The following is a 25,527-nucleotide window of genomic DNA, read 5'->3' as shown; positions in this document are numbered from 1 at the left end:
ATGAGCACATTATATGATACACCTTCAGAATTTAGGAAACTATATCATTCTTTAGAAATAAATATTTTCTTGCTTTTTACACCAACCGTATCCCAATCACTATTCACTCAATCTTATATGTCAGCGAAGCAGGCAGACAGAGCATACACTAGATCATCTGCAATCACAGGCTAAGTGGCAAAGTAATTTTCATATATGCAAATTATTTTGCATCTTATTCATTATGTCTATAAAAATGACCAAATGTCCTCAAACAGGCCCCACGGGTGCGCCCGCCCACCGGGAATCTTCCCTGTAAACCCTATGGCCAATCCGCCTCTGGGTGTCAGTCTATTACACATCTGACAAGCAGCAATACATAGCACATATGGGAAGACTACATAACACTGCACTTTCATGCGTTACTAGCAAACTTGGGTCTTTGACAGTCAACTTAATTCCATTTGATCAAGAAAATTTAAATAAGATGTTATTTCCCATGTAGTCAAGGAAGATGAAAGATTTTATTCTATGTTTAGTACAAAGTATTGAATACGGTTTTGAGGATTAATGTATTACTTTGAAGTTATGTGTGTTTTCTGTTTGGCCAGTTTTGTACAATGCGCAGGAGTGTCGGGGACCCCTCACTAAACTTTGCCTACTGTACTGTATGTGTGAATGCCCCATTACAAACCAGCTATACTCTTTCATCTGGAAGTGGAGATTGGAAAGAGTTGCTAAAACTTCACTATTAACTATTTCACTAGGTGAAATAATCAGGCGCCCTGGCCTGGTCTACCACTGCTATGCAGATTATACACAACCATACTTGTCCTTTGCTCCGGGCATTGATAATCTAATAGCAACCCTAAATGGCTGTCTAGCTGAGCTCCAGGAGTGGATGAGTGCCAGTTGGCTGCGACTCAACCCGGATAAAACAGAGGTCATTATGATAGGACCGCAACATCAAAGGACAAGACTGCAGCATAGTCAACCAACTGGACTTACACTCATGGATTCAGAATTACAAATCACTGATCGTGTGTGGAATCTTGGCGTTGTCCTGGATGGTGGCTTGACACTTAAACATCAGATATCAGCCACAATCAAATACTCATTCTTTCACCTGAGGAACATAGCCAGAATCAAGCACTTAATTCCCTCATATGATATGCCAAAAGTCATACATGCATTTGTATCATCTCGATTAGACTACTGTAATGCCCTCTACCTTGGTCTCCCAGCAAAAGAATTACACTGCTTACAGCTAGTGGTGTGATCTTTGCAGTTGATAGATAATTTGTAGAAAACTTGTTGGCTTCTGTCCATTTCACCATGTCATTCCTTCAGTATGAGATATACCTCAAACAAAACCAGATGAATAATACATAGTGTAGTAGGTCTGTAAATTAACGAATGCACCGATGTGAAGTATAGTATTATCCAGTGAACCAGAAGAACAGCGTACCAGACTCACACTATTGCAAGGTGAATAATTCCCATAAAGGTATCTTTAAACACCAGTCATCACATGTGTCAGTGGTCAGAATAGACAATCACCTTTCCACAATGATCCCGTTCCTGGGACGTACCGTACTCACACAACACAAGATGGTTTCAATCACATAGCGGTTTATTTACTGCGTCCCTTAGGTATGCACTCTTTAAAGAAGCAAGTGAGTTTCAACTCACCCTCCAGTTTGCAGTGCACACGAAAGTAAAATGACCACAAAAAAAACTTTAGAATACTTCAATTGAATTTAATAATAAATTAAAACATAAATAAACAGACCACAGAAAAAACAAATTGTGGATTAGGACACTAGATGGCAGAATGGGTATACCTGAATGGCAAGACACGGCCGTTTGGATGCCTCTCAGGGAAAACCCATGTTTCCTTTTCCAAAATGGTTAAAACTGATGAGTCAGAGGTAAGCTCCTAGACCAACATGTTTCGACTTTTAGATAAATCTTTTTCAAGGTTCAATGCTATGTATCTTAAGCGCCTTGAGTCCTATTGGAGAAAGAGCGCCATATAAATAAAATTATTATTAATTATTATTATTATTATTATTATAAAACTTGAGTTTTGTAACAATCTCAGGGATTATTAATGGATTTTTACTGCCAACTAGGTTTGGCGATACCCAGGTCATAAGTGTGGTGTCTAAAGTGCCAGGGGCCTTCGCTAGGGACAACTGCAAGGGGATTTGGGTTTTATTTTACCCAACATGCAGGTTGCTGCCCTCTGAGTGGGCTCCTAGTGAGTCTATCTGAAGGTAAGACCTTGATAAATTTCTATAATGTGATTGTATTAGAGATGTTAGGGATCCATGTAATGAAGTCACCTCGTCGCGGTGCATGGGCCCACATATTTGCGCAAATGTGTGGTAAGAACTTCACTTATACTCCATGTTAAGTGTGAGGGTTTATCAAAATTATTTTTACTATCAGTGTTCTGCTTAGTGCATTTCTTTTCCTCTCGCATAGTACTAGAAGCCTTAGCATGGTAGCACCTCTTAATATGCTTTGAAATAGGGTGTGCAATCCAGTTCCCCCCTCTTTCCTTGGGTTCCTAGTGTGACAGACTTGTAACTTGAGCAAATAAAGGTGAATAGTCAGACAATCCATGGCTCAGAACTGGATATATTGGGGGAAGTACCAGAAGAGCATTCAGAAGAATCGTCTAAACGGGCCCAACATCCAGTACTGGAATCCGTAGCAGACATATCAGAGGAGTAAATGGTAAACCTATGGGTAGATATACTAAGCCTTGAAAAGTGATCAATTGCATGGTGATAAAGTACCAGCTAATTAGCTCCTAACTGCTATGCCATACAGACTGGGTTTGAAAAAAGACAGTTAAGAACTGAGTGGCTGGTATTTTGCCACCGTGAAATGTATCACTTTTCAAAGCTTAGTATATCGCCCCTTAAGTCAGAAAACAAGCTGGATCAGAACACAGAGAAGCAATCTGGAACCGGGAACATTAATGCTGCAGCGTATGAATGTAAGCCTGACACTCAGGGTTACAATTTGCCACCAAGCGCCATTTCATCGGTCAGTGAAACACACTTTAAATTCACAACATAACCGCATGCCCGCTCCTTAGGAGAGAGTGGGACGCTAGCTACAGTAAGCATCTAAGCCGAGTCCCCACTCAGCTCAGAGCAGTGTGCTGACTGAAGGAAAAAGCCAACAGCATCGGATGCCAGTAAATAAAACCCAGACTCTGGAGGTGTGTGACAGGTATGCATGGCTCCAGTAAATGCACACCGCAGAACACTGCAATATATGTCCGCAAAACTGGCTGGTGTTTAACTCTACATCAGTCCCGTAATCGATTTTGAATGCAGCATCTATAATAAATGCATTTACAAAATGTTCTTCTACTGCTCTGCTGTCAGACCCTTCATTGATTGCCTGTATTTTATGTAATCAATAATAAAATACTGCACTTCTGCTATCTAAAAAGCCATTAGCCAAACTCTTCCCGTGTCTTCAGGCTCGACCTCTTTATTCTGCCTCAGACCTGAGCTCCTCGTCCACACTCAGTACTAGCTCCCATTCCCAATTCCAGGCCTTTTTTATGTGGATACAGCTTCAAACATTCCCTGAAATCTCATTTATGCAAGCTTACTAAACTTCCAAGTCATCTTCCTATGCTATTCTTCCCTGTTATTATCACAGTACACAGTTCACACAAATATACATATATTCTTCTTCTAAATCCAAATGTCTTCTGACATCTGTATTCTTAGGGTCTGTAATCCTGACAGTGTGTCCAATTGTTTTAATTTTGCAATATAAAGTCAATGAGATGACACAGCCAGCTGTAAAACTTCCATCAAAGTTCAGGGGGGTTTAGGGTTAGACACTAGTGGGAGGTAAGGGTTCAGCTGCAGGAGGGGCAGGGCCGGTTTTATGCATACGCTGGTTACGCAGCTGAGTAAGGCGCAGCATAGGGGAGGGCTCCCTAATCAGCTGGACCACCGATATGTGTAACACTGGCCATTCCTGATACGACCTGATATGTAGCGCCTGCCCGAAGACTCACCGAGCAGGCAGTGATGTTGGCGCCGCCGCGCTATGTCCGGCAGCACACCCCACTATAGCAATGTGAAGAAAAATAAACTAAACTAAACTACTGCTCCCAGAATCCTTTGATTCCAGACAGCAAGGGCTGCTGGGAGCGGTAGTTTATTTTGAGACTCTTCACATGTCTGTACATGCAAAATAAACTATCACTCCCAGAAGCCCTTGCTGTCCTGCTACTAGGAGCGGTAGTTTATTTTGATATTCTTCTTCTTCTAGTATTACAGTGCGGTGCTGGGCATGGCGGAAGCGCCAACACCACTGACTGCTTTGCGAGTCTAAGCACAGGGGGCATATCAGGTAATACAGTACTTTGATTAGATTAATATTAGAGATAAGTGGGTTCGGTTCCGGGTTCGGTTCGTTGAGATCTGAACCCCCCCGAACTTAACCTATTTTACACGGGTCCGAGGCAGCCTCAGATCTTCCCGCCTTGCTCGGTTAACCCGAACGCGGCCGAATGTCATTATCCTGCTGTTGGATTCTCGAGAGATTCGTATTCTATATAAAGAGCTGCGCGTCGCCGCCATTTTCACTCGTGCATTGTAGATTGAACGGAGAGGAAGTGGCTACGTTCTCTGCCTGAAAAGCTCCATATCTGTGCTCAGTGTGCTGCAAATATCTGTGCTCGGTGTGCTGCAAATATCTACGTTCTCTGCCTGAAAAGCTCCATATCTGTGCTCAGTGTGCTGCAAATATCTGTGCTCAGTGTGCTGCATTTTGGTGACCAACAGTATATAGTTGTACAGTACAGTAGGCCATTGCTGTATCTTGCAGCTCTGTGTCACTGCAAGTATCCATTCCATATCTGTGCTGCATTTTTGTGAGCAGTATATATAGTAGTACAGTGCAGCATTTTGGTGACCAACAGTATATAGTTGTACAGTACAGTAGGCCATTGCTGTATCTTGCAGCTCCGTGTCACTGCAAGTATCCATTCCATATCTGTGCTGCATTTTTGTGAGCAGTATATATAGTAGTACAGTGCAGCATTTTGGTGACCAACAGTATATAGTTGTACAGTACAGTAGGCCATTGCTATTGATATAATAATATTACTGGCACACATTAAAAAATGGAGAACAAAAATGTGGAGGGTGAAATAGGGAAAGATCAAGATCCACTTCCACCTAGTGCTGAAGCTGCTACCACTAGTCATGGCAGAGATGATTCAATGCCATCAACGTCATCTGCAAAGGCTGATGCCCAATGTCATAGTAGAGAGCATGTAAAATCCAAAAAACTAAAGTTCAGTAACATGACCCAGAAATCTAATTTAAAAGCGTCTGAGGAGAAGCGTAAACTTGCCAATATGCCATTTACAACACGGAGTGGCAAGGAACGGCTGAGGCCCTGGCCTATGTTCATGGCTAGTGGTTAAGCTTCACATGAGGATGGAAGCACTCATCCTCACGCTAGAAAAATTAAAAGAGTTAAGATGGCAAAAGCACAGCAAAGAACTGTGCGTTCTTCTAAATCACAAATCCCCAAGGAGAGTCTAATTGTGTCGGTGGTTGCGATGTCTGACCTTCCCAACACTGGACGGGAAGAGGTGGCTTCTTCCACCATTTGCACGCCCCCTGCAAGTGCTGGAAGGAGCACCCACAGTCCAGTTCCTAATAGTCAAATTGAAGATGTCACTGTTGAAGTACACCAGGATGAGGATATGGGTGTTGCTGGCGCTGAGGAGGAAATTGACAAGGAGGATTCTGATGGTGAGGTGGTTTGTTTAAGTCAGGCACCCGGGGAGACACCTGTTGTCCGTGGGATGAATATAGCCATTGACATGCCTGGTCAAATTACATAAAAAAATCACCTCTTCAGTGTGGAATTATTTTAACAGAAATGCGGACAACAGGTGTCAAGCCATGTGTTGCCTTTGTCAAGCTGTAATAAGTAGGGGTAAGGACGTTAACCACCTAGGAACATCCTCCCTTATACGTCACCTGGAGCGCATTCATCAGAAGTCATTGACAAGTTCAAAAACTTTGGGTGACAGCAGAAGCAGTCCACTGACAACTAAATTCCTTCCTCTTGTACCCAAGCTTCCGCAAACCACACCACCAACTCCCTCAGTGTCAATTTCCTCCTTAGATAGGAACGCCAGTAGTCCTGCAGACCATGTCACTAGCAAGTCTGATGAGTCCTCTCCTAACTGGGATTCCTCCGATGGATCCTTGAGTGTAACGCCTACTGCTGCTGGCGCTGTTGTTGCTGCTGAGAGTCGATCGTCATCCCAGAGGGGAAGTCGGAAGACCACTTGTACTACTTACAGTAAGCAATTGACTGTCCAGCAGTCCGTTGCGAGGAAGATGAAATATGACAGCAGTCATCCTGTTGCAAAGCAGATAACTCAGGCCTTGGCAGCTGTGTTGGTGTTAGATGTGTGTCCGGTATCCACCATTAATTAACAGGGACTTCGAGAATTTCTTGAGGAAGTGTGTCCCCAGTACCAAATCCCATCTAGGTTCCACTTTAGGCAGGCGATACCGAGAATGTACACAGACGTCAGAAAAAGAGTCACCAGTGCCCTAAAAAATGCAGTTGTACCCAATGTCCACTTAACTACAGACATGTGGACAAGTGGAGCAGGGCAGACTCAGGACTATATGACTGTGACAGCCCACTGGGTAGATGTATTGCCTCCTGCAGCAACAACAGCAGCACCAGTAGCAGCACCTCGCAAGCGCCAACTCATTCCTAGGCAGGCTACGCTTTGTATCACTGCTTTCCATAAGAGGCACACAGCTGACAACCTCTTACGGAAACTGAGGAACATCATCGCATATTGGCTTACCCCAATTGGACTCTCCTGAGGATTTGTGACATCGGACAACACCACCAATATTGTGCGTGCTTTACATGTGGGCAAATTCCAGCACGTCCCATGTTTTGCACATACAATTAATTTGGTGGTGCAGAATTTTTTAAAAATGACAGGGGCGTGCAAGAGATGCTGTTGGTGGCCCGAAGAATTGCGGGCCACTTTCAGCATTCAGCCACCGCGTGCTGAAGACTGGAGCACCAGCAAACACTCCTGAACCTGCCCCTCCATCAGCTGAAGCAAGAGGTGGTAACGAGGTGGAATTCAACCCTCTATATGCTTCAGAGGATGGAGGAGCAGCAAAATGGCATTCAAGCCTATACATCTGCCTACGATATAGGCAAAGGAGGGGGAATGCACCTGACTCAAGCGCAGTGGAGAATGATTTCAATGTTGTGCAAGGTTCTGCAACCCTTTGAACTTGCCTCACGTGATGTCAGTTCAGACACTGCCAGCCTGAGTCAGGTCATTCCCCTCATCAGGCTTTTGCAGAAGCAGCTGGAGAAATTGAAGGAGGAGCTAAGACGGAGCGATTCCGCTAGGCATGTGGGACTTGTGGATGGAGCCCTTAACTCGTTTAACCAGGATTCACGGGTGGTCAATCTGTTGAAATCAGAGCATTTAATTTTGGCCACCGTGCTCGATCCTAGGTTTAAAGCCTACGTTGTATCTCTCTTTCCGGCAGAGGTTCAAAGACCTGCCTATGAGAAAATTGTCAAGTCAAGCGGAACGTGACCCGTCAACAGCTCCTCCTTCACATTCTCCCGAAACTGGGGCTGCGAGGAAAAGGATAAGAATTCCGAGCCCATCCGCTGGCAGTGATGCAGGGCAGTCAGGAGCGAGTGCTGACATCTGGTCCGGCCTGAAGGACCTGTCAATGATTACTGACATGTCGTCTACTGTCACTGCATATGATTCTGTCACCATTGAAAGAATGGTGGAGGATTAAATGAGTGACCGCATCCATGTAGGCACGTCAGACAGTCCGTACATATACTGGCAGGAAAAAGAGGCAATTTGGAGGCCCTTGCACAAACTGGCTTTATTTTACCTAAGTTGCCCCCCCTAAAGTGTGTACTCCAAAACAGTGTTTAGTGCAGCCGGTCACCTTGTCAGCGATCGGCGTACGAGGTTACTTCCACAAAATGTGGAGAAGATGATGTTCATCAAAATGAATTATAATCAATTCCTCCGTGGAGACATTCACCAGCAATTGCCTCCAGAAAGTACACAGGGACCGGTGATGGTGGATTCCAGTGGGGACAAATTAATACTTTGTGAGGAGGGGGATGTACACAGTGAAATGAGTGAGGAATCGGAGGATGATGATGATGTCGACATCTTGCCTCTGTAGAGCCAGTTTGAGCAAGGAGAGATTGATTGCTTCTTTTTTTGGTGGGGGCCCAAACCAACCAGTCATTTCAGTCACAGTCGTGTTGCAGACCCTGTGGCTGAAATTATGGGTTTGTTAAAGTGTGCATGTCCTGTTTATACAACATAAAGGTGGGTGGGAGGGCCCAAGGACAATTCCATCTTGCACCTCTTTTTTTATTTATTTATCTTTGCATCATGTGATGTTTGGGGCCAATTTTTTTAAGTGCCATCCTGTCTGACACTGCAGTGCCACTCCTAGATGGGCCAGGTGTTTGTGCCGCCCACTTGTGTCGCTTAGCTTAGCCATCCAGCGACCACAGTGCACCTCTTTTTCTCTTTTCTTTGCATCATGTGCTGTTTGGGGACTATTTTTTTAAGTGCCATCCTGTCTGACACTGCAGTGCCACTCCTAGATGGGCCAGGTGTTTGTGCCGGCCACTTGGGTCGCTTAGCTTAGTCATCCAGCGACCTGGGTGCAAATTTTAGGACTAAAAATAATATTGTAAGGGTGTTCAGAATAGACTGGAAATGAGTAGAAATTATAGTTATTGAGGTTAATAATACTATAGGATCAAAATTACCCCCACATTCTATGATTTAAGCTGTTTTTGAGGGGTTTTTGAAAAAAAAAACACCCAAATCCAAAACACACCCGAATCCGACAAAAAATTTCCAGGGAGGTTTTGCCAAAATGCGTCTGAATCCAAAACACGGCCGCGGAACCGAATCCAAAACCAAAACCCAAAACCCAAAAAATTTCCGGTGCACATCTCTAATTAATATGTAAGGTGAAGTATTAAAGTGGGAAAAATATGTAAGGGGAACTTCAAAAGTGGTCAGATATGTCAGGGGCCCTTATATAGTGGGCAAATGTATAAGGGGCACTTATATAGTGTGCAAATGTATAAGGGGCACTTATATAGTGTGCAAATGTGTAAGGGGCACTTATATAGTGGGCAAATGCGTAAGGGGCACTTATATAGTGTACAAATTTGTAAGGGGCACTTATATAGTGGGCAAATGTGTAAGGGGCACTTTTACAGTGGGCAAATGTGTAAGGGGCACTACAACTGGACTTTTACAATGAGACCACGCCTCCTTCGGCACGCGCAAAAGTGCTTTGGTGTGTGCCAAAGTATTTATTTGCTTACCAAATAATTTGGCCTCAGGCTGGCCCTGATTAGGCACTAGGGGCGGGTTAGGGGTCGGGATTAAGGTTATGGTTAGGCAGAAACCGACGTTACATCAGAGGTCTACACTGGAAGTGACAGTCACATGATCCCAGGAACTGGAAGCCACTCAGGATCCACAGCAGCCGTTGGGACCAGGTAAGCAACCATTCAGCCAACAGGGATATTATTTTGTGTCGACACGCTATCATGTCAACATCTAATCTGTGGAGACATAATGAATGGTAACATGGTCACTGTTGACATTCTAAATCTAAACATGTCTAAATTAGAGATGAGCGCCTGAAATTTTTCGGGTTTTGTGTTTTGGTTTTGGGTTCGGTTTCGCGGCCGTGTTTTGGGTTCGAACGCGTTTTGGCAAAACCTCACCGAATTTTTTTTGTCGGATTCGGGTGTGTTTTGGATTCGGGTGTTTTTTTCAAAAAACACTAAAAAACAGCTCAAATCATAGAATTTGGGGGTCATTTTGATCCCAAAGTATTATTAACCTCAAAAACCATAATTTACACTCATTTTCAGTCTATTCTGAATACCTCACACCTCACAATATTATTTTTAGTCCTAAAATTTGCACCGAGGTCGCTGTGTGAGTAAGATAAGCGACCCTAGTGGCCGACACAAACACCGGGCCCATCTAGGAGTGGCACTGCAGTGTCACGCAGGATGTCCCTTCCAAAAAACCCTCCCCAAACAGCACATGACGCAAAGAAAAAAAGAGGCGCAATGAGGTAGCTGTGTGAGTAAGATTAGCGACCCTAGTGGCCGACACAAACACCGGGCCCATCTAGGAGTGGCACTGCAGTGTCACGCAGGATGGCCCTTCCAAAAAACCCTCCCCAAACAGCACATGACGCAAAGAAAAAAAGAGGCGCAATGAGGTAGCTGTGTGAGTAAGATTAGCGACCCTAGTGGCCGACACAAACACCGGGCCCATCTAGGAGTGGCACTGCAGTGTCACGCAGGATGTCCCTTCCAAAAAACCCTCCCCAAACAGCACATGACGCAAAGAAAAAAAGAGGCGCAGTGAGGTAGCTGACTGTGTGAGTAAGATTAGCGACCCTAGTGGCCGACACAAACACCGGGCCCATCTAGGAGTGGCACTGCAGTGTCACGCAGGATGTCCCTTCCAAAAAACCCTCCCCAATCAGCACATGATGCAAAGAAAAAGAAAAGAAAAAAGAGGTGCAAGATGGAATTGTCCTTGGGCCCTCCCACCCACCCTTATGTTGTATAAACAAAACAGGACATGCACACTTTAACCAACCCATCATTTCAGTGACAGGGTCTGCCACACGACTGTGACTGATATGACGGGTTGGTTTGGACCCCCCCAAAAAAGAAGCAATTAATCTCTCCTTGCACAAACTGGCTCTACAGAGGCAAGATGTCCACCTCATCTTCACCCTCCGATATATCACCGTGTACATCCCCCTCCTCACAGATTATCAATTCGTCCCCACTGGAATCCACCATCTCAGCTCCCTGTGTACTTTGTGGAGGCAATTGCTGCTGGTAAATGTCTCCGCGGAGGAATTGATTATAATTCATTTTAATGAACATCATCTTCTCCACATTTTCTGGATGTAACCTCGTACGCCGATTGCTGACAAGGTGAGCGGTGGCACTAAACACTCTTTCGGAGTACACACTTGTGGGAGGGCAACTTAGGTAGAATAAAGCCAGTTTGTGCAAGGGCCTCCAAATTGCCTCTTTTTCCTGCCAGTATAAGTACGGACTGTGTGACGTGCCTACTTGGATGCGGTCACTCATATAATCCTCCACCATTCTATCAATGTTGAGAGAATCATATGCAGTGACAGTAGACGACATGTCCGTAATCGTTGTCAGGTCCTTCAGTCCGGACCAGATGTCAGCATCAGCAGTCGCTCCAGACTGCCCTGCATCACCGCCAGCGGGTGGGCTCGGAATTCTGAGCCTTTTCCTCGCACCCCCAGTTGCGGGAGAATGTGAAGGAGGAGATGTTGACAGGTCGCGTTCCGCTTGACTTGACAATTTTGTCACCAGCAGGTCTTTCAACCCCAGCAGACTTGTGTCTGACGGAAAGAGAGATCCAAGGTAGGCTTTAAATCTAGGATCGAGCACGGTGGCCAAAATGTAGTGCTCTGATTTCAACAGATTGACCACCCGTGAATCCTTGTTAAGCGAATTAAGGGCTGCATCCACAAGTCCCACATGCCTAGCGGAATCGCTCCCTTTTAGCTCCTTCTTCAATGCCTCCAGCTTCTTCTGCAAAAGCCTGATGAGGGGAATGACCTGACTCAGGCTGGCAGTGTCTGAACTGACTTCACGTGTGGCAAGTTCAAAGGGCATCAGAACCTTGTACAACGTTGAAATCATTCTCCACTGCACTTGAGACAGGTGCATTCCACCTCCTATATCGTGCTCAATTGTATAGGCTTGAATGGCCTTTTGCTGCTCCTCCAACCTCTGAAGCATATAGAGGGTTGAATTCCACCTCGTTACCACTTCTTGCTTCAGATGATGGCAGGGCAGGTTCAGTAGTTTTTGGTGGTGCTCCAGTCTTCTGTACGTGGTGCCTGTACGCCGAAAGTGTCCCGCAATTCTTCTGGCCACCGACAGCATCTCTTGCACGCCCCTGTCGTTTTTTAAAAAATTCTGCACCACCAAATTCAAGGTATGTGCAAAACATGGGACGTGCTGGAATTTGCCCATATTTAATGCACACACAATATTGCTGGCGTTGTCCGATGCCACAAATCCACAGGAGAGTCCAATTGGGGTAAGCCATTCCGCGATGATCTTCCTCAGTTGCCGTAAGAGGTTTTCAGCTGTGTGCGTATTCTGGAAACCGGTGATACAAAGCGTAGCCTGCCTAGGAAAGAGTTGGCGTTTGCGAGATGCTGCTACTGGTGCCGCCGCTGCTGTTCTTGCGGCGGGAGTCCATACATCTACCCAGTGGGCTGTCACAGTCATATAGTCCTGACCCTGCCCTGCTCCACTTGTCCACATGTCCGTGGTTAAGTGGACATTGGGTACAGCTGCATTTTTTAGGACACTGGTGACTCTTTTTCTGAGGTCTGTGTACATTTTCGGTATCGCCTGCCTAGAGAAATGGAACCTAGATGGTATTTGGTACCGGGGACACAGTACCTCCAACAAGTCTCTAGTTGGCTCTGCAGTAATGATGGATACCGGAACCACGTTTCTCACCACCCAGGATGCCAAGGCCTCAGTTATCCGCTTTGCAGTAGGATGACTGCTGTGATATTTCATCTTCCTCGCAAAGGACTGTTGAACAGTCAATTGCTTACTGGAAGTAGTACAAGTAGGCTTACGACTTCCCCTCTGGGATGACCATCGACTCCCAGCGGCAACAACAGCAGCGCCAGCAGCAGTAGGCGTTACACGCAAGGATGCATCGGAGGAATCCCAGTTAGGAGAGGACTCGTCAGAATTGCCAGTGACATGGCCTGCAGGACTATTGGCATTCCTGGGGAAGGAGGAAATTGACACTGAGGGAGTTGGTGGGGTGGTTTGCGTGAGCTTGGTTACAAGAGGAAGGGATTTACTGGTCAGTGGACTGCTTCCGCTGTCACCCAAAGTTTTTGAACTTGTCACTGACTTATTATGAATGCGCTGCAGGTGACGTATAAGGGAGGATGTTCCGAGGTGGTTAACGTCCTTACCCCTACTTATTACAGCTTGACAAAGGGAACACACGGCTTGACACCTGTTGTCCGCATTTCTGGTGAAATACCTCCACATCGAAGAGCTGATTTTTTTGGTATTTTCACCTGGCATGTCAACGGCCATATTCCTCCCACGGACAACAGGTGTCTCCCCGGGTGCCTGACTTAAACAAACCACCTCACCATCAGAATCCTCCTGGTCAATTTCCTCACCAGCGCCGGCAACACCCATATCCTCCTCATCCTGGTGTACTTCAACACTGACATCTTCAATCTGACTATCAGGAACTGGACTGCGGGTGCTCCTTCCAGCACTTGCAGGGGGCGTGCAAATGGTGGAAGGCGCATGCTCTTCACGTCCAGTGTTGGGAAGGTCAGGCATCGCAACCGACACAATTGGACTCTCCTTGTGGATTTGGGATTTCGAAGAATGCACAGTTCTTTGCTGTGCTGCTTTTGCCAGCTTGAGTCTTTTCATTTTTCTAGCGAGAGGCTGAGTGCTTCCATCCTCATGTGAAGCTGAACCACTAGCCATGAACATAGGCCAGGGCCTCAGCCGTTCCTTGCCACTCCGTGTGGTAAATGGCATATTGGCAAGTTTACGCTTCTCCTCCGACAATTTTATTTTAGGTTTTGGAGTCCTTTTTTTTCTGATATTTGGTGTTTTGGATTTGACATGCTCTGTACTATGACATTGGGCATCGGCCTTGGCAGACGACGTTGCTGGCATTTCATCGTCTCGGCCATGACTAGTGGCAGCAGCTTCAGCACGAGGTGGAAGTGGATCTTGATCTTTCCCTAATTTTGGAACCTCAACATTTTTGTTCTCCATATTTTAATAGGCACAACTAAAAGGCACCTCAGGTAAACAATGGAGATGGATACTAGTATACAATTATGGACTGCCTGCCGACTGCAGACACAGAGGTAGCCACAGCCGTGAACTATCGTACTGTACTGTGTCTGCAGCTAATATAGACTGGTTGATAAAGAGAAGATGTCTATGTAACTATGTATGTATAAAGAAGACTGAAAAAAATCCACGGTTAGGTGGTATACAATTATGGACGGACTGCCTGCCGAGTGCAGACACAGAGGTAGCCACAGCCGTGAACTACCGTACTGTACTGTGTCTGCAGCTAATATAGACTGGTTGATAAAGAGAAGATGTCTATGTAACTATGTATGTATAAAGAAGAATGAAAAAAAACCACGGTTAGGTGGTATACAATTATGGACGGACTGCCTGCCGAGTGCAGACACAGAGGTAGCCACAGCCGTGTACTACCGTACTGTACTGTGTCTGCAGCTAATATAGACTGGTTGATAAAGAGAAGATGTCTATGTAACTATGTATGTATAAAGAAGAATGAAAAAAATCCACGGTTAGGTGGTATTACAATTATGGACGGACTGCCTGCCGAGTGCAGAGACACAGAGGTAGCCACAGCCGTGAACTACCGTACTGTGTCTGCTGCGACTGGATGATAAATGATATAAAAAATATATATATATCACTACTGCAGCCGGACAGGTATATATTATATATTACATAATGACGGACCTGCTGGACACTGTCTGTCAGCAGAATGAGTTTTATTTTTATAGAATAAAAAAAAAAAAAAACACACAAGTGAAGTCACACGACGAGTGTTTAACTTTTTCAGGCAATCACAATATAAGTATACTACTAACTATACTGGTGGTCAGTGTGGTCAGGTCACTGGTCAGTCACACTGGCAGTGGCACTCCTGCAGCAAAAGTGTGCACTGTTTAATTTTAATATAATATGTACTCCTGGCTCCTGCTATAACCTATAACTGGCACTGCAGTAGTGCTCCCCAGTCTCCCCCACAATTATAAGCTGTGTGAGCTGAGCAGTCAGACAGATATATAATATATATAGATGATGCAGCACACTGGCCTGAGCCTGAGCAGTGCACACAGATATGGTATGTGACTGACTGAGTCACTGTGTGTATCGCTTTTTTCAGGCAGAGAACGGATATATTAAATAAACTGCACTGTGTGTCTGGTGGTCACTCACTATATAATATATTATGTACTCCTGGCTCCTGCTATAACCTATAACTGGCACTGCAGTAGTGCTCCCCAGTCTCCCCCACAATTATAAGCTGTGTGAGCTGAGCAGTCAGACAGATATATATAATATTATATATAGATAATAGATGATGCAGCACACTGGCCTGAGCCTGAGCAGTGCACACAGATATGGTATGTGACTGACTGAGTCACTGTGTGTATCGCTTTTTTCAGGCAGAGAACGGATATATTAAATAAACTGCACTGTGTGTCTGGTGGTCACTCACTATATAATATATTATGTACTCCTGGCTCCTGCTATAACCTATAACTGGCACTGCAGTAGTGCTCCCCAGTCTCCCCCACAATTATAAGCTGTGTGAGCTGAGCAGTCAGACAGATATATATAATATTATATATAGATAATAGATGATGCAGCACACTGGCCTGAGCCTGAGCAGTGCACACAGATATGGTATGTGACTGACTGAGTCACTGTGTGTATCGCTTTTTTCAGGCAGAGAACGGATATATTAAATAAACTGCACTGTGTGTCTGGTGGTCACTCACTATATAATATATTATGTACTCCTGGCTCCTGCTATAACCTATAACTGGCACTGCAGTAGTGCTCCCCAGTCTCCCCCACAATTATAAGCTGTGTGAGCTGAGCAGTCAGACAGATATATATAATATTATATATAGATAATAGATGATGCAGCACACTGGCCTGAGCCTGAGCAGTGCACACAGATATGGTATGTGACTGAGTCACTGTGTGCTGTGTATCGCTTTTTTCAGGCAGAGAACGGATTATAAAGTAAACTGCACTGTCCTCACTAGTAAACTCTCTCCACTCAGTCTCTACACTTCTACAGTAACAGTACTCCTCCTAGTCAGCTCCAGTAAATCTCTCTCAGTCTCTTATAATCTAAATGGAGAGGACGCCAGCCACGTCCTCTCCCTATCAATCTCAATGCACGTGTGAAAATGGCGGCGACGCGCGGCTCCTTATATAGAATCCGAGTCTCGCGATAGAATCCGAGCCTCGCGAGAATCCGACAGCGTCATGATGACGTTCGGGCGCGCTCGGGTTAACCGAGCAAGGCGGGAAGATCCGAGTCGCTCGGACCCGTGAAAAAAAACATGAAGTTCTGGCGGGTTCGGATTCAGAGAAACCGAACCCGCTCATCTCTAGTCTAAATGCTACATGCTGGCATTTCTACCATGTTGACATTCTCGTGTTGACCTGAAGCAAGTCGACCTAACATACTGTACCACATACATTGACACGCATTCTGTCTCACAGCTGGCAGAGTAAAAGCATATTAGGAAAGTAATGATCAGGGTATTAACAAATGCAAAATAATGTGTAGAGATGACCATTACATTTTGGAAAATGTAACATTTCCATGAAGGTCCGTGTATTCCAGCTGGCAAAGCATTTCTAAAAACAGATTTGGAAAAATGTTTTAAATGTTGTTTTGTAGCAAATTATATAAAAAAAAATTAAAAGAAAACAAGCTGAACTACTTTACATAATTGACCATTTCAAACCAACAATGTAATGTACTGTATAATTAACTTTTTGTTTGAAGCAGTAATAGAAGATCCATAAACCAAAATGATAACAGATATGCCAATATAGCAAATTGTCCTGCAAATCAATCCACAGAAAATTTACTTTTTTTAAGTGTTAGTATAATGTCAAGTGTATACCGATGATCTCTGTACAACAATTTCTCAATATCATTTCTTGACCACAAACTACACAACATCCAAAATATGAAAATGGTCATTCTGCCCATGTCCCTTTGAGCACAGATGTGTGTAAATGGGGTTGTTTCTGAAATCATCCTAAAAACACAACTGGGGTCATTTACAGTTAAAGTCATTTGCATCCAAAATACACACATAAAACTTGTACTCCAAAGATGGCATACGTACATGCTTGTTTTGGCTTGCATGAATCTTAAAAATACATGCAACTGAAAATAGCGTGTTCTAAAACATCTGCATGAATATGGGTTTTATTCATGATGTTAATATAACATCAGTGATACTTTAGTATCCAACTAACTGCCAGTAGCAGCGTTGAATACAAAACCACCGGATCAATTCAATATTGCTCAACAGGGGAGGATGGATCCCTCTTCGCAACCCAGGACGCACTCCCTCTTCGCAATTCGCAACTTAGGGTGGAGACTGGGAGTCTGCGCTATCTAAAGATGGCGAAGGTTCCCACTGTCCAATGCTGAAAATGTATTATTTTCTGAGCTTGTTGAATTTTGTCCCAATAAAATAGTATGGGATGGCCGGCTAGATTGGGGGTGAAAGGTAAGCTGGAGATATCTGTGATATCTAATGTGTTACCTCTATTAAATGGTTATTTTTACAAATGTTGATGAAAATTTAAATTTTCACCTAGAATTATAGAAATGAAGGGATAATGAATAGACCCCTATGTGTTTAAGGTGTGTGCTCCTCAGTTCTCAAAGGGATATAAGCACAGCTTGGGTTGGTTAGGGATTAGAGTGAAGAGATGATCAGCATGGTTGAGGCTGTACTACCCACAACCTGCACTAGGCCATGACAGGCTGGGCTGTTTAACGGGGAAATCCACTGAGACATCCCCATTAGCAAGTGGACTGGTCTTATTGCATCATTGCGCTAGTACACACTAAGGTGCTAATTCACACGTAAGTTTGTTTTGCAGACAGATCTTGCAATTTATAGCACTCCATAGCCGAGCATACTCAACTATGATCCCGGAAGTGAACAAGCCCCGACGGGCGAAACGCGTTTTCCACGGACTTCACGACGAGACCTTCCTTGGAGCAGTACTTACTGTCATACCTGACATCTTGAGTATCATTTATTTTTCATACATATATATGACTTTGGAGTCTCTATTATCCTCGCTATTGGTACCTACTCTATTCAGGCACTCTGATCTATACTGCACCTTATGCTGTTAGAATTTCTGTGCCTATGATAGTTAGTTAATCCTTTTGATTGCAGTTCCACGAATTTCTGGACGAGATCTTCTTTGGAGCAGTATTTACTACCATTTGTCTCCATACCTGATATCTTGAGTATCATTTACCCCCCTTTTTTACATATATATGACTTTGAGTCTCCATTATCTTTGTTATTAGTGCCTATCTTATTCAGACATTCTGATTTATACTGTATATCATGCTGTTAGAATTTCTGTACCTATTATAGCCAGATAATCTTATAGATTGCAGACTAGATCCACTCACAGTACTACACCCATTTTTCAACATGAGGAATAGTGGGGTACACAAAATGGTCTGATATCACTCTCTAACTTCAGTCATGATTATTACTTCTGTGATACTGCCCCCAATAATGGATCAAGGAAAACAGAAAGGTATATGTGAATTACACAGCTAGGATTTTTTGTGTTTATTATAGCTCATCAATCCTGCAGATTGCAGATCAAATCAATTTATTCTAACCTACTTATTATTCAGTTCTCCATCTTTATCTTATTATTTTTTTTTTTTCTCTCCTCTACTATCATTCTTTGGACTCTCATCCTCGATCCAGGGTTAACGATGCCACAGTGTGGCAATTCTTTTTACCCTGCCTAACGTGGAAAGCAGATCCACACACTTTTCGATCTTATCTTTTCTATAAATCCTCTTACTATTCCTATATAGGTGCACTCTCATTGGTAGATAGTCTCTCTACTATCATACCACGCTGCTAATGCCCGATCTCGTCCGATCTTGGAAGCGAAACAGCGTCGGGCCAGGTCAGTACCTTGAGAGGAGACTCCCTGGGAATACCCGGTTTTGTAGAGTACGGACTATTCCCCTTTTTTAAGGGTGGACACCAACAGCAGTATCACCACTACGTACTATTTCCAACTTTTCTCCTTCACTTCTACCAGTGTCGCGGGTATATTGATCTAAACATTCCTAATTTGCTAAAATTCTTTAACAGGTTAATATCTAATTATCTGGTATTAACCCAATCCAAGCGGTTCTCCAATATATAGTACTGATCTCTTTGGTTGGTCTCATTAATACAGATTATCTGTACTGGTCAGGTGAAACGGCTGCTAGACTATCTTGTGTCTGCAACCTTTCTAAAATCCTTTTTGTGTGATTCAACAGACCAGAACATTTTTATCTTTTTAAGGTTATATATATAATCTATATCCATTATTCTTTCTCTCACCTTTTTCTAATTTGTACACCTCCATTTAGGATCACATAGGGAATATCTTTCAATTTTAAAGTTGAATAATAAACATACGTTTTAATGTTTCTGTCATAATTTAATGTTAATTGTTTCATAAGAGTGCGCCCACACAAGAGCTTTCTTTTTCTCCCTCCTTCATACTCAACTATGGTCAACTACAGGCAATTCGGCTTTGTCCACATAACTGGAAGGTCACGGAGCGTTAGCTAGGCTAAGTTAAGTGAGGGTGTGTTGTGGGTGTGTAGCTATAATTACAGGCTATGCAGTGATATATCTGATTTCAGCTATAGGGCTGGTTCAAGTGCGCGCTGATAGTGATGACAGGTATTCTACAAGCGGATGGATCATGGTGGTGCTGTTGTGTAGATGTGTGTTACTCTCCTGTAAATGGGCTAATATCCACATGTAGTTCCGTGCACATGGAGAGCAATTGTGGTCGACTTGCATGTAATTGTAAATCTGCCCTTAATGTTCACTGAGGTGAGCGTAGGTTTGATAACTTCAGGAACCTCTGCAGGGAGTAGGTAATCCTACGGTTATTTCAATAAGTGGCAGACGCAGGTTGCACAATGCTTTGAATTAGGCAAAATAGTTTTTTGAAAGCTTTTTATTATTATTTTTTTTACTTTTCTCTTCTGACTTCTAAAATGAATGTGCCTTGTATAAAACCATAAATCATTTATTGGAAGAAAAACTAAGCAGTATCATCTTCTTAAATCAAGCGAGCCTCTATATAAAAAGACAGGGAAAATAAAGAACAAACATAGAAAAAACCTGCACCAGTGTACCATAAAAAAAGAAAAGAAAAGATTTATTACTATTAATCCTGGGCCATAAATCACTCCACTTCAAGGAATTCATAATAAAAGATCCCCATGCTTTAACAAACATCCAGCGTTGTGCCACAAAGAAAGCATTATATTTCAGAAACTAGATTCTAGTGTGCACTTTGCCTGACCTCTCTCTGCTGTTTCTGTCAGACCACGTTAGCAGTGACAAGGAGAACACAATATTCCCTCAGCACTATAGTTTGTACCTTTTATTTTGTTCCTGTAACTGGTGAGTGCCACTTTCCAAACAGTGCGGGAAGATCTGGTATGCCAGTATGTTATTTTCCATTTTACAAGCCTGAGTTTTAGGAGAGAGGAGTTACGGATATGATCAATTTGGCAAAGCAATACTTGCCTTCTGGGACACCATCATAAATGTGGAACTAAATTGAATAATAAAATGTGTGAGGGTGAGCTGCAGTAACCAGACTACATAGCTCACAATTTAATTTCCCAACAGAACTCCAATGTGTGTGATGTTTGTATTGTCTCCTCTTGTTTGCATAGGACTGCCTTGTCTCTTCCCACACTTCAATAACATAATGAGTCCCTCCCAGAGTCCTAGGAGGCCAGGTCACCTTACTGCACCCTGCCCACTTCCCGGTGACATGGGCTGGATGTGCTACAAGATGGCTCAGTTGCATGTTGGTGCGATTTTGATATTGCATTCCTGGGGGACGGACCCTAATGACCCCCCCTTACCCCCAGAGTGTCAACCTGCACCTACCTTCCGGGTACTCTCCTCTACTGGATGGGACAGAACATGTACTGTAATTAAGCATGGTTTGCGTATCTCTGTGCATCTGTCTGCTAGGGACTATAAATTGTAAGCTCCACTGGGGTAGGGACAGATGGGAATGAAACTCTCTCATTACAGTATCGTATAAAACACTGTTAATAAATATTGGTTTATGTCACGCCTCCTGCTGTATTACTGATTTCACCTGCATCCTAGGATGCATCGGATCATTTGCAACATCATCAGCTGGCTGCACGACACATAAGGTTGCACAAGCCGGCTGCCGAAGCTTCAGCCCAGAGGCCAGGAAATCTCCACTTCTGATGGAGAGCCTAGCCTCCTCCCTCCCCAGCAAAGGTGGCATGCCTTCATTTGGAGAAACAGGGGACATCATGGCTGGTACCAGTGGCTTATCTATAATGGGTGCAGTGTATGTGAAGCACATGGGCCCCTGGGTCCAGAGGGTGCCCACACTGCACACATTTCTTCAATACTTACCTTTCTGGTGTCCATCGGCCTCTGTGTGTGGACCCCCTCTTCTCCCATTGCAAGCAGCACTGTTAGTGCTCTGAACACTAGAGACTCCGGCACAGTGCCAGAGTCTACAGTGCATACGCAGGTCTCCAGAAAAATGTCCGTTGCGCCATTTTCCCGGACACCTGCGCATTTGCCGTAGACTCTGGCACTGTGCCAGTGTCTCTAGTGCTCAAGCACTAACAGCGCTGCCAGCTGCGTAAGAGGAGGGGACCACCACATGGAGACTGCACACGGCTCCCCTCCTCTGTAGATATACCATTGGCTGGTATTGTATCACCGAGCAATTAATCACTCTCCAAAGCTTGATAAATCTGGGCCTATCACTTTTTAAGGCTTAATACATTTGGGCCGAAATGAGCTATATCACACTAGATTGTAGTCACTGGGGAAAATCAGTGTCCAAATCTTGGTCTATGACAGTATGACTGTGTGCTTCTGGGAAGTAGCTGTGTAAAATTATAGGGGTGTAATACCTTCAGAAAAGAACTTTGTGGTTTTTTTTTCCTATGGACATGCAGATCGAGGTCTTTTAAACATTTTCCAGTTTTTTGACCATGCTGCTATAGAATGGCATCTATGAAAGGCATCTACCCATTAGTCCTATATGAATCGTAGATACTGTAAGTGCCCATTTGGAAAGGGAGGGGTGTAACAGAGCTCAGGAATCACTCAACAAAAAATAACCCAACCATACAGAATTGTGTCATGGACTTTCTGAGGTCTCTGACAAAGAACAGAAAGCTGTTTTCATCAATATAAGAAAATAATGACCTCAGAATATAGGATCAGTTGTCCAGTAGGTCCCCAATTTTATAAAGTGTTTAAAAGTGTAACCCCTTAGTATACCCATGCTGACAGAGCAGATTTAGGTCTTTGAGATAGCAACTTAATTAAGTAATACAAAGCAAAGTTAATGATGAGAAGTGCTGATCTAATAGAAGAATACAGCCTCCACAGGTGAGTACTTAAATGGACTTGACTAGTGACCACTTATCTGGGATCATGAGAGAGAGAGAGAGAGAAAGGAGAGAGAGAGAGAAACAAGAAGAGGGAATTACTTGTCCTGTGTGGTGCTCTATGTAAACAATATATTAAAATATAACTTTTACTATGTGTTGTTTGATATCACAGTGTTACAAAATAGCCCAAGAAAGCGAAAATAAATTGTAAAAGTAGATTGTGAGAAAAGTTAGAGACGTGATTAAAATATGTTCTGCAAAATAACTATCCAAAACCTTAAATTAAACAAATCTCCAGGTCCAAACGGATTTAGTGGGGAATACTTTAAACTGTTGAGTGATAATATTGCGCCAGTGCTCAAAGAATTATATCAACTCTTATTCAAGGCTAAGGCACATTATAAAGATTTCAATGAAGCATACATGATACTGTTACCTAAACCTAACAAAGATTTAGAATTAGTAGAATCATTTTGACCAATCACTCTTCTAAGCCTTGATTTTAAACTGCTAGCAAAAATTATATCGTCATGGCTACAATCCATAATGCCTAACATCCTTGCAAGTCACAAATTAGGATTTACAAATTCTAGACATTCGGTACTTGGTATTCGATCTGCATTGGCAGCAATATTAGCTGCAAATTCTTCCAAAATTAAAGACAATACATTATTAAGTCTAGACGCTGAAAAGGCCTTTGACAAGATCTCATGGACATACCTATACCAAATGTGATTAGATTTTTTTTTACAATGATCCAAAAACCACTCTCATAATCAACAACACTTTCAGTGAACCGGTTAACTTATTTAGAGGAACTAGACAGGGGTGTCCCTTGTCACCCCTCCTCTTCAATTTAGTATTAGACCCTTTACTGAGGCTGTCATTGCATATGTTTGAAGGCATTAAGATAGTATCTCATGCTCTCAAAATACAAAAACTGACTTTCGCTGATGACCTACTGCTATTTTTCTCTAACCCACAATTTAGCTTGCAACAGGTAATGGACATCATCACTCAATTTGGCCTAATACCTGACTTCACAATTAACTTTCAAAAGTCGGTAGTCATGGCTCTCTCGCATCATACTTGTCCTACCTGGGCACAACATATGAACCTTACATGGGCTCACACTAGTATCACATACTTCTAAAAAATCTTGCTCAGTTATACACTCTTAATATTTCAAAGACAAAAAAATCTCTGACAAGCTCAAACAATGGCAACATATTCAACTCTCATTTTCAGGAAGAGCGCAACTAATAAAAATGACTTCCTTCCCTAAAATCTTGTATCCCTTACAGGTCCTACCCCTGATTTTGACTAACAAAGATGAGAAATCATTAAATGCTACAGTACATTTTATCTGGAATGGTAAAAAAACAAAAATCAGTCTCAAAATACTACAAAAAAATAAGACAGACTGCGGCATAATTTTTCTGCTTTTGATGTCCTATAATCAAGCGGCTATATGCAGATAGATCAAGGATTGGCCATCTAATTGTAGTCAATATGCCAATGTGGAGCTGGAACAACAACTCTTACCAGATACTCATTTAATCGCTTTTTTACACATGTCCAAAAAAGACATTCCACACTCATGCCTAGATAACCCTCTGCTGGTATCTACGAGGTCAGTATGGTTTAAATTGCGGAAAACATGGAAACTGCAATACAGTATCTACATTCATTGTTTCTCCGATTCATGGGAAATCCGGAATTTCAAAAAGGACATGCCAATCAACCTTTTAAGTTTTGGTCGGAGCTGTCCCTGCTCTCCATAAGGCATATAACTAACCCAACAAAATCCTCTTTATTATCAATTGACCAAATAATTTTTTTTTTTTTTTTTAACAAGGAATCATACATTTGCGTTTTTCCAAGCTAGGCACTATGCTAAATCGGTCATTGATAATTTAAAGCCAGTCGACTGGAACAATAAATTGGATGCAACATTCCTACTTCCACTACAACCTCCTAGACCTATTTCCCACTTTTATTTGTTGGTTTGCTCTCCAACTACAGCCCATGAATATCGCACAGGTATTTCTGTTTGGCAAGATCACTTCTCACATGTACAACCAGAGAAGTGTTTGTATACTTTGCTATACTCTTTGAACACCATTTATGCTACAGTACCTCATATAGGGATACTTATTATCACCTTCCAGAGCAAATGTTATAGGACTCTCTGACTCATCTAGTTGTCCCAAATGTGACTTCTCTCCTGCAAATATAATCCATTGTTTTTGGTGTTGCCATTGGATTAAATGTTTTTGGAAACAGGTGCAACAATTTGTATGTTCCTACATAGTAGCGGAATGCACGATTACCCCTGAATGGGCAATATTGGGTATTCTTGAGCTGAATAATCGAATATCCTCTCATTCACAGAAACTTCTTACTATTATCTTCGCGGTAGCCGGCAAATGCAGTTTGCAACAATGGCTATCCTCTTCTTTCCCCAATATTACTATGTTTAAAAACAAATAGTTTTTTATTTTTAAGATGGACTGGTTGGAGACCTCACTCCACAAAGAAAAGCATACCAGAACATGTTTTAATCTATGGGAGAATTACATTGAGTCTCTTCCAACGGAAACTAAACAACAAGCTAAGAAATGTTTCCAGGGTACTGGCTAATAACTATAACCCTATGAGGATTGTTCATCACCACCCCATAACCCTTTTCCCTTTCCTCCCTTAATCTATCCCATTTCTTCTTCTTTCCTTTCCCTCAATACCAGATCTCTTCTTTGTTACTTTATTTTATACTATGTACATGGGTTACTTTAAAAAAAAGAAGTCTCCTACAATTTTCACACTCAGATTTGATATGGTAATCTTTATTATCACAAAACTTTCATAACTTCTACAAAAACATAAAAATAGAAGGATTGCGTTGTTGTTTCATGCTGTGCTCTAGTGATATTACATAGGAACTCTGGAAATCATCAAGCTTTTTTCGATACACTTGAACATCATTCTGCTAGAGCAGTGTTTTTCAACTACTGTGCCGTGGCCCACTAGTGTGCCCTGAGCAGTCTCCA

General features: G+C 43.0%; 1 pseudogene; it reads left to right on the top strand.

Annotated features, from left to right (window-relative positions):
- The first annotated feature begins 18,890 nt into the window (after positions 1-18,890).
- On the top strand, positions 18,891-19,009 carry LOC134934412 (5S ribosomal RNA; annotated as a pseudogene).
- Positions 19,010-25,527: the final 6,518 nt, after the last annotated feature.

This window comes from Pseudophryne corroboree, chromosome 1, assembly GCF_028390025.1.
Source record: "Pseudophryne corroboree isolate aPseCor3 chromosome 1, aPseCor3.hap2, whole genome shotgun sequence".
Classification (NCBI taxonomy): Eukaryota; Metazoa; Chordata; class Amphibia; order Anura; family Myobatrachidae; genus Pseudophryne; species Pseudophryne corroboree.
The sequence above is the reverse complement of the archived record's forward strand: the minus strand, read 5'-3'. Positions and strand labels throughout refer to the sequence as shown.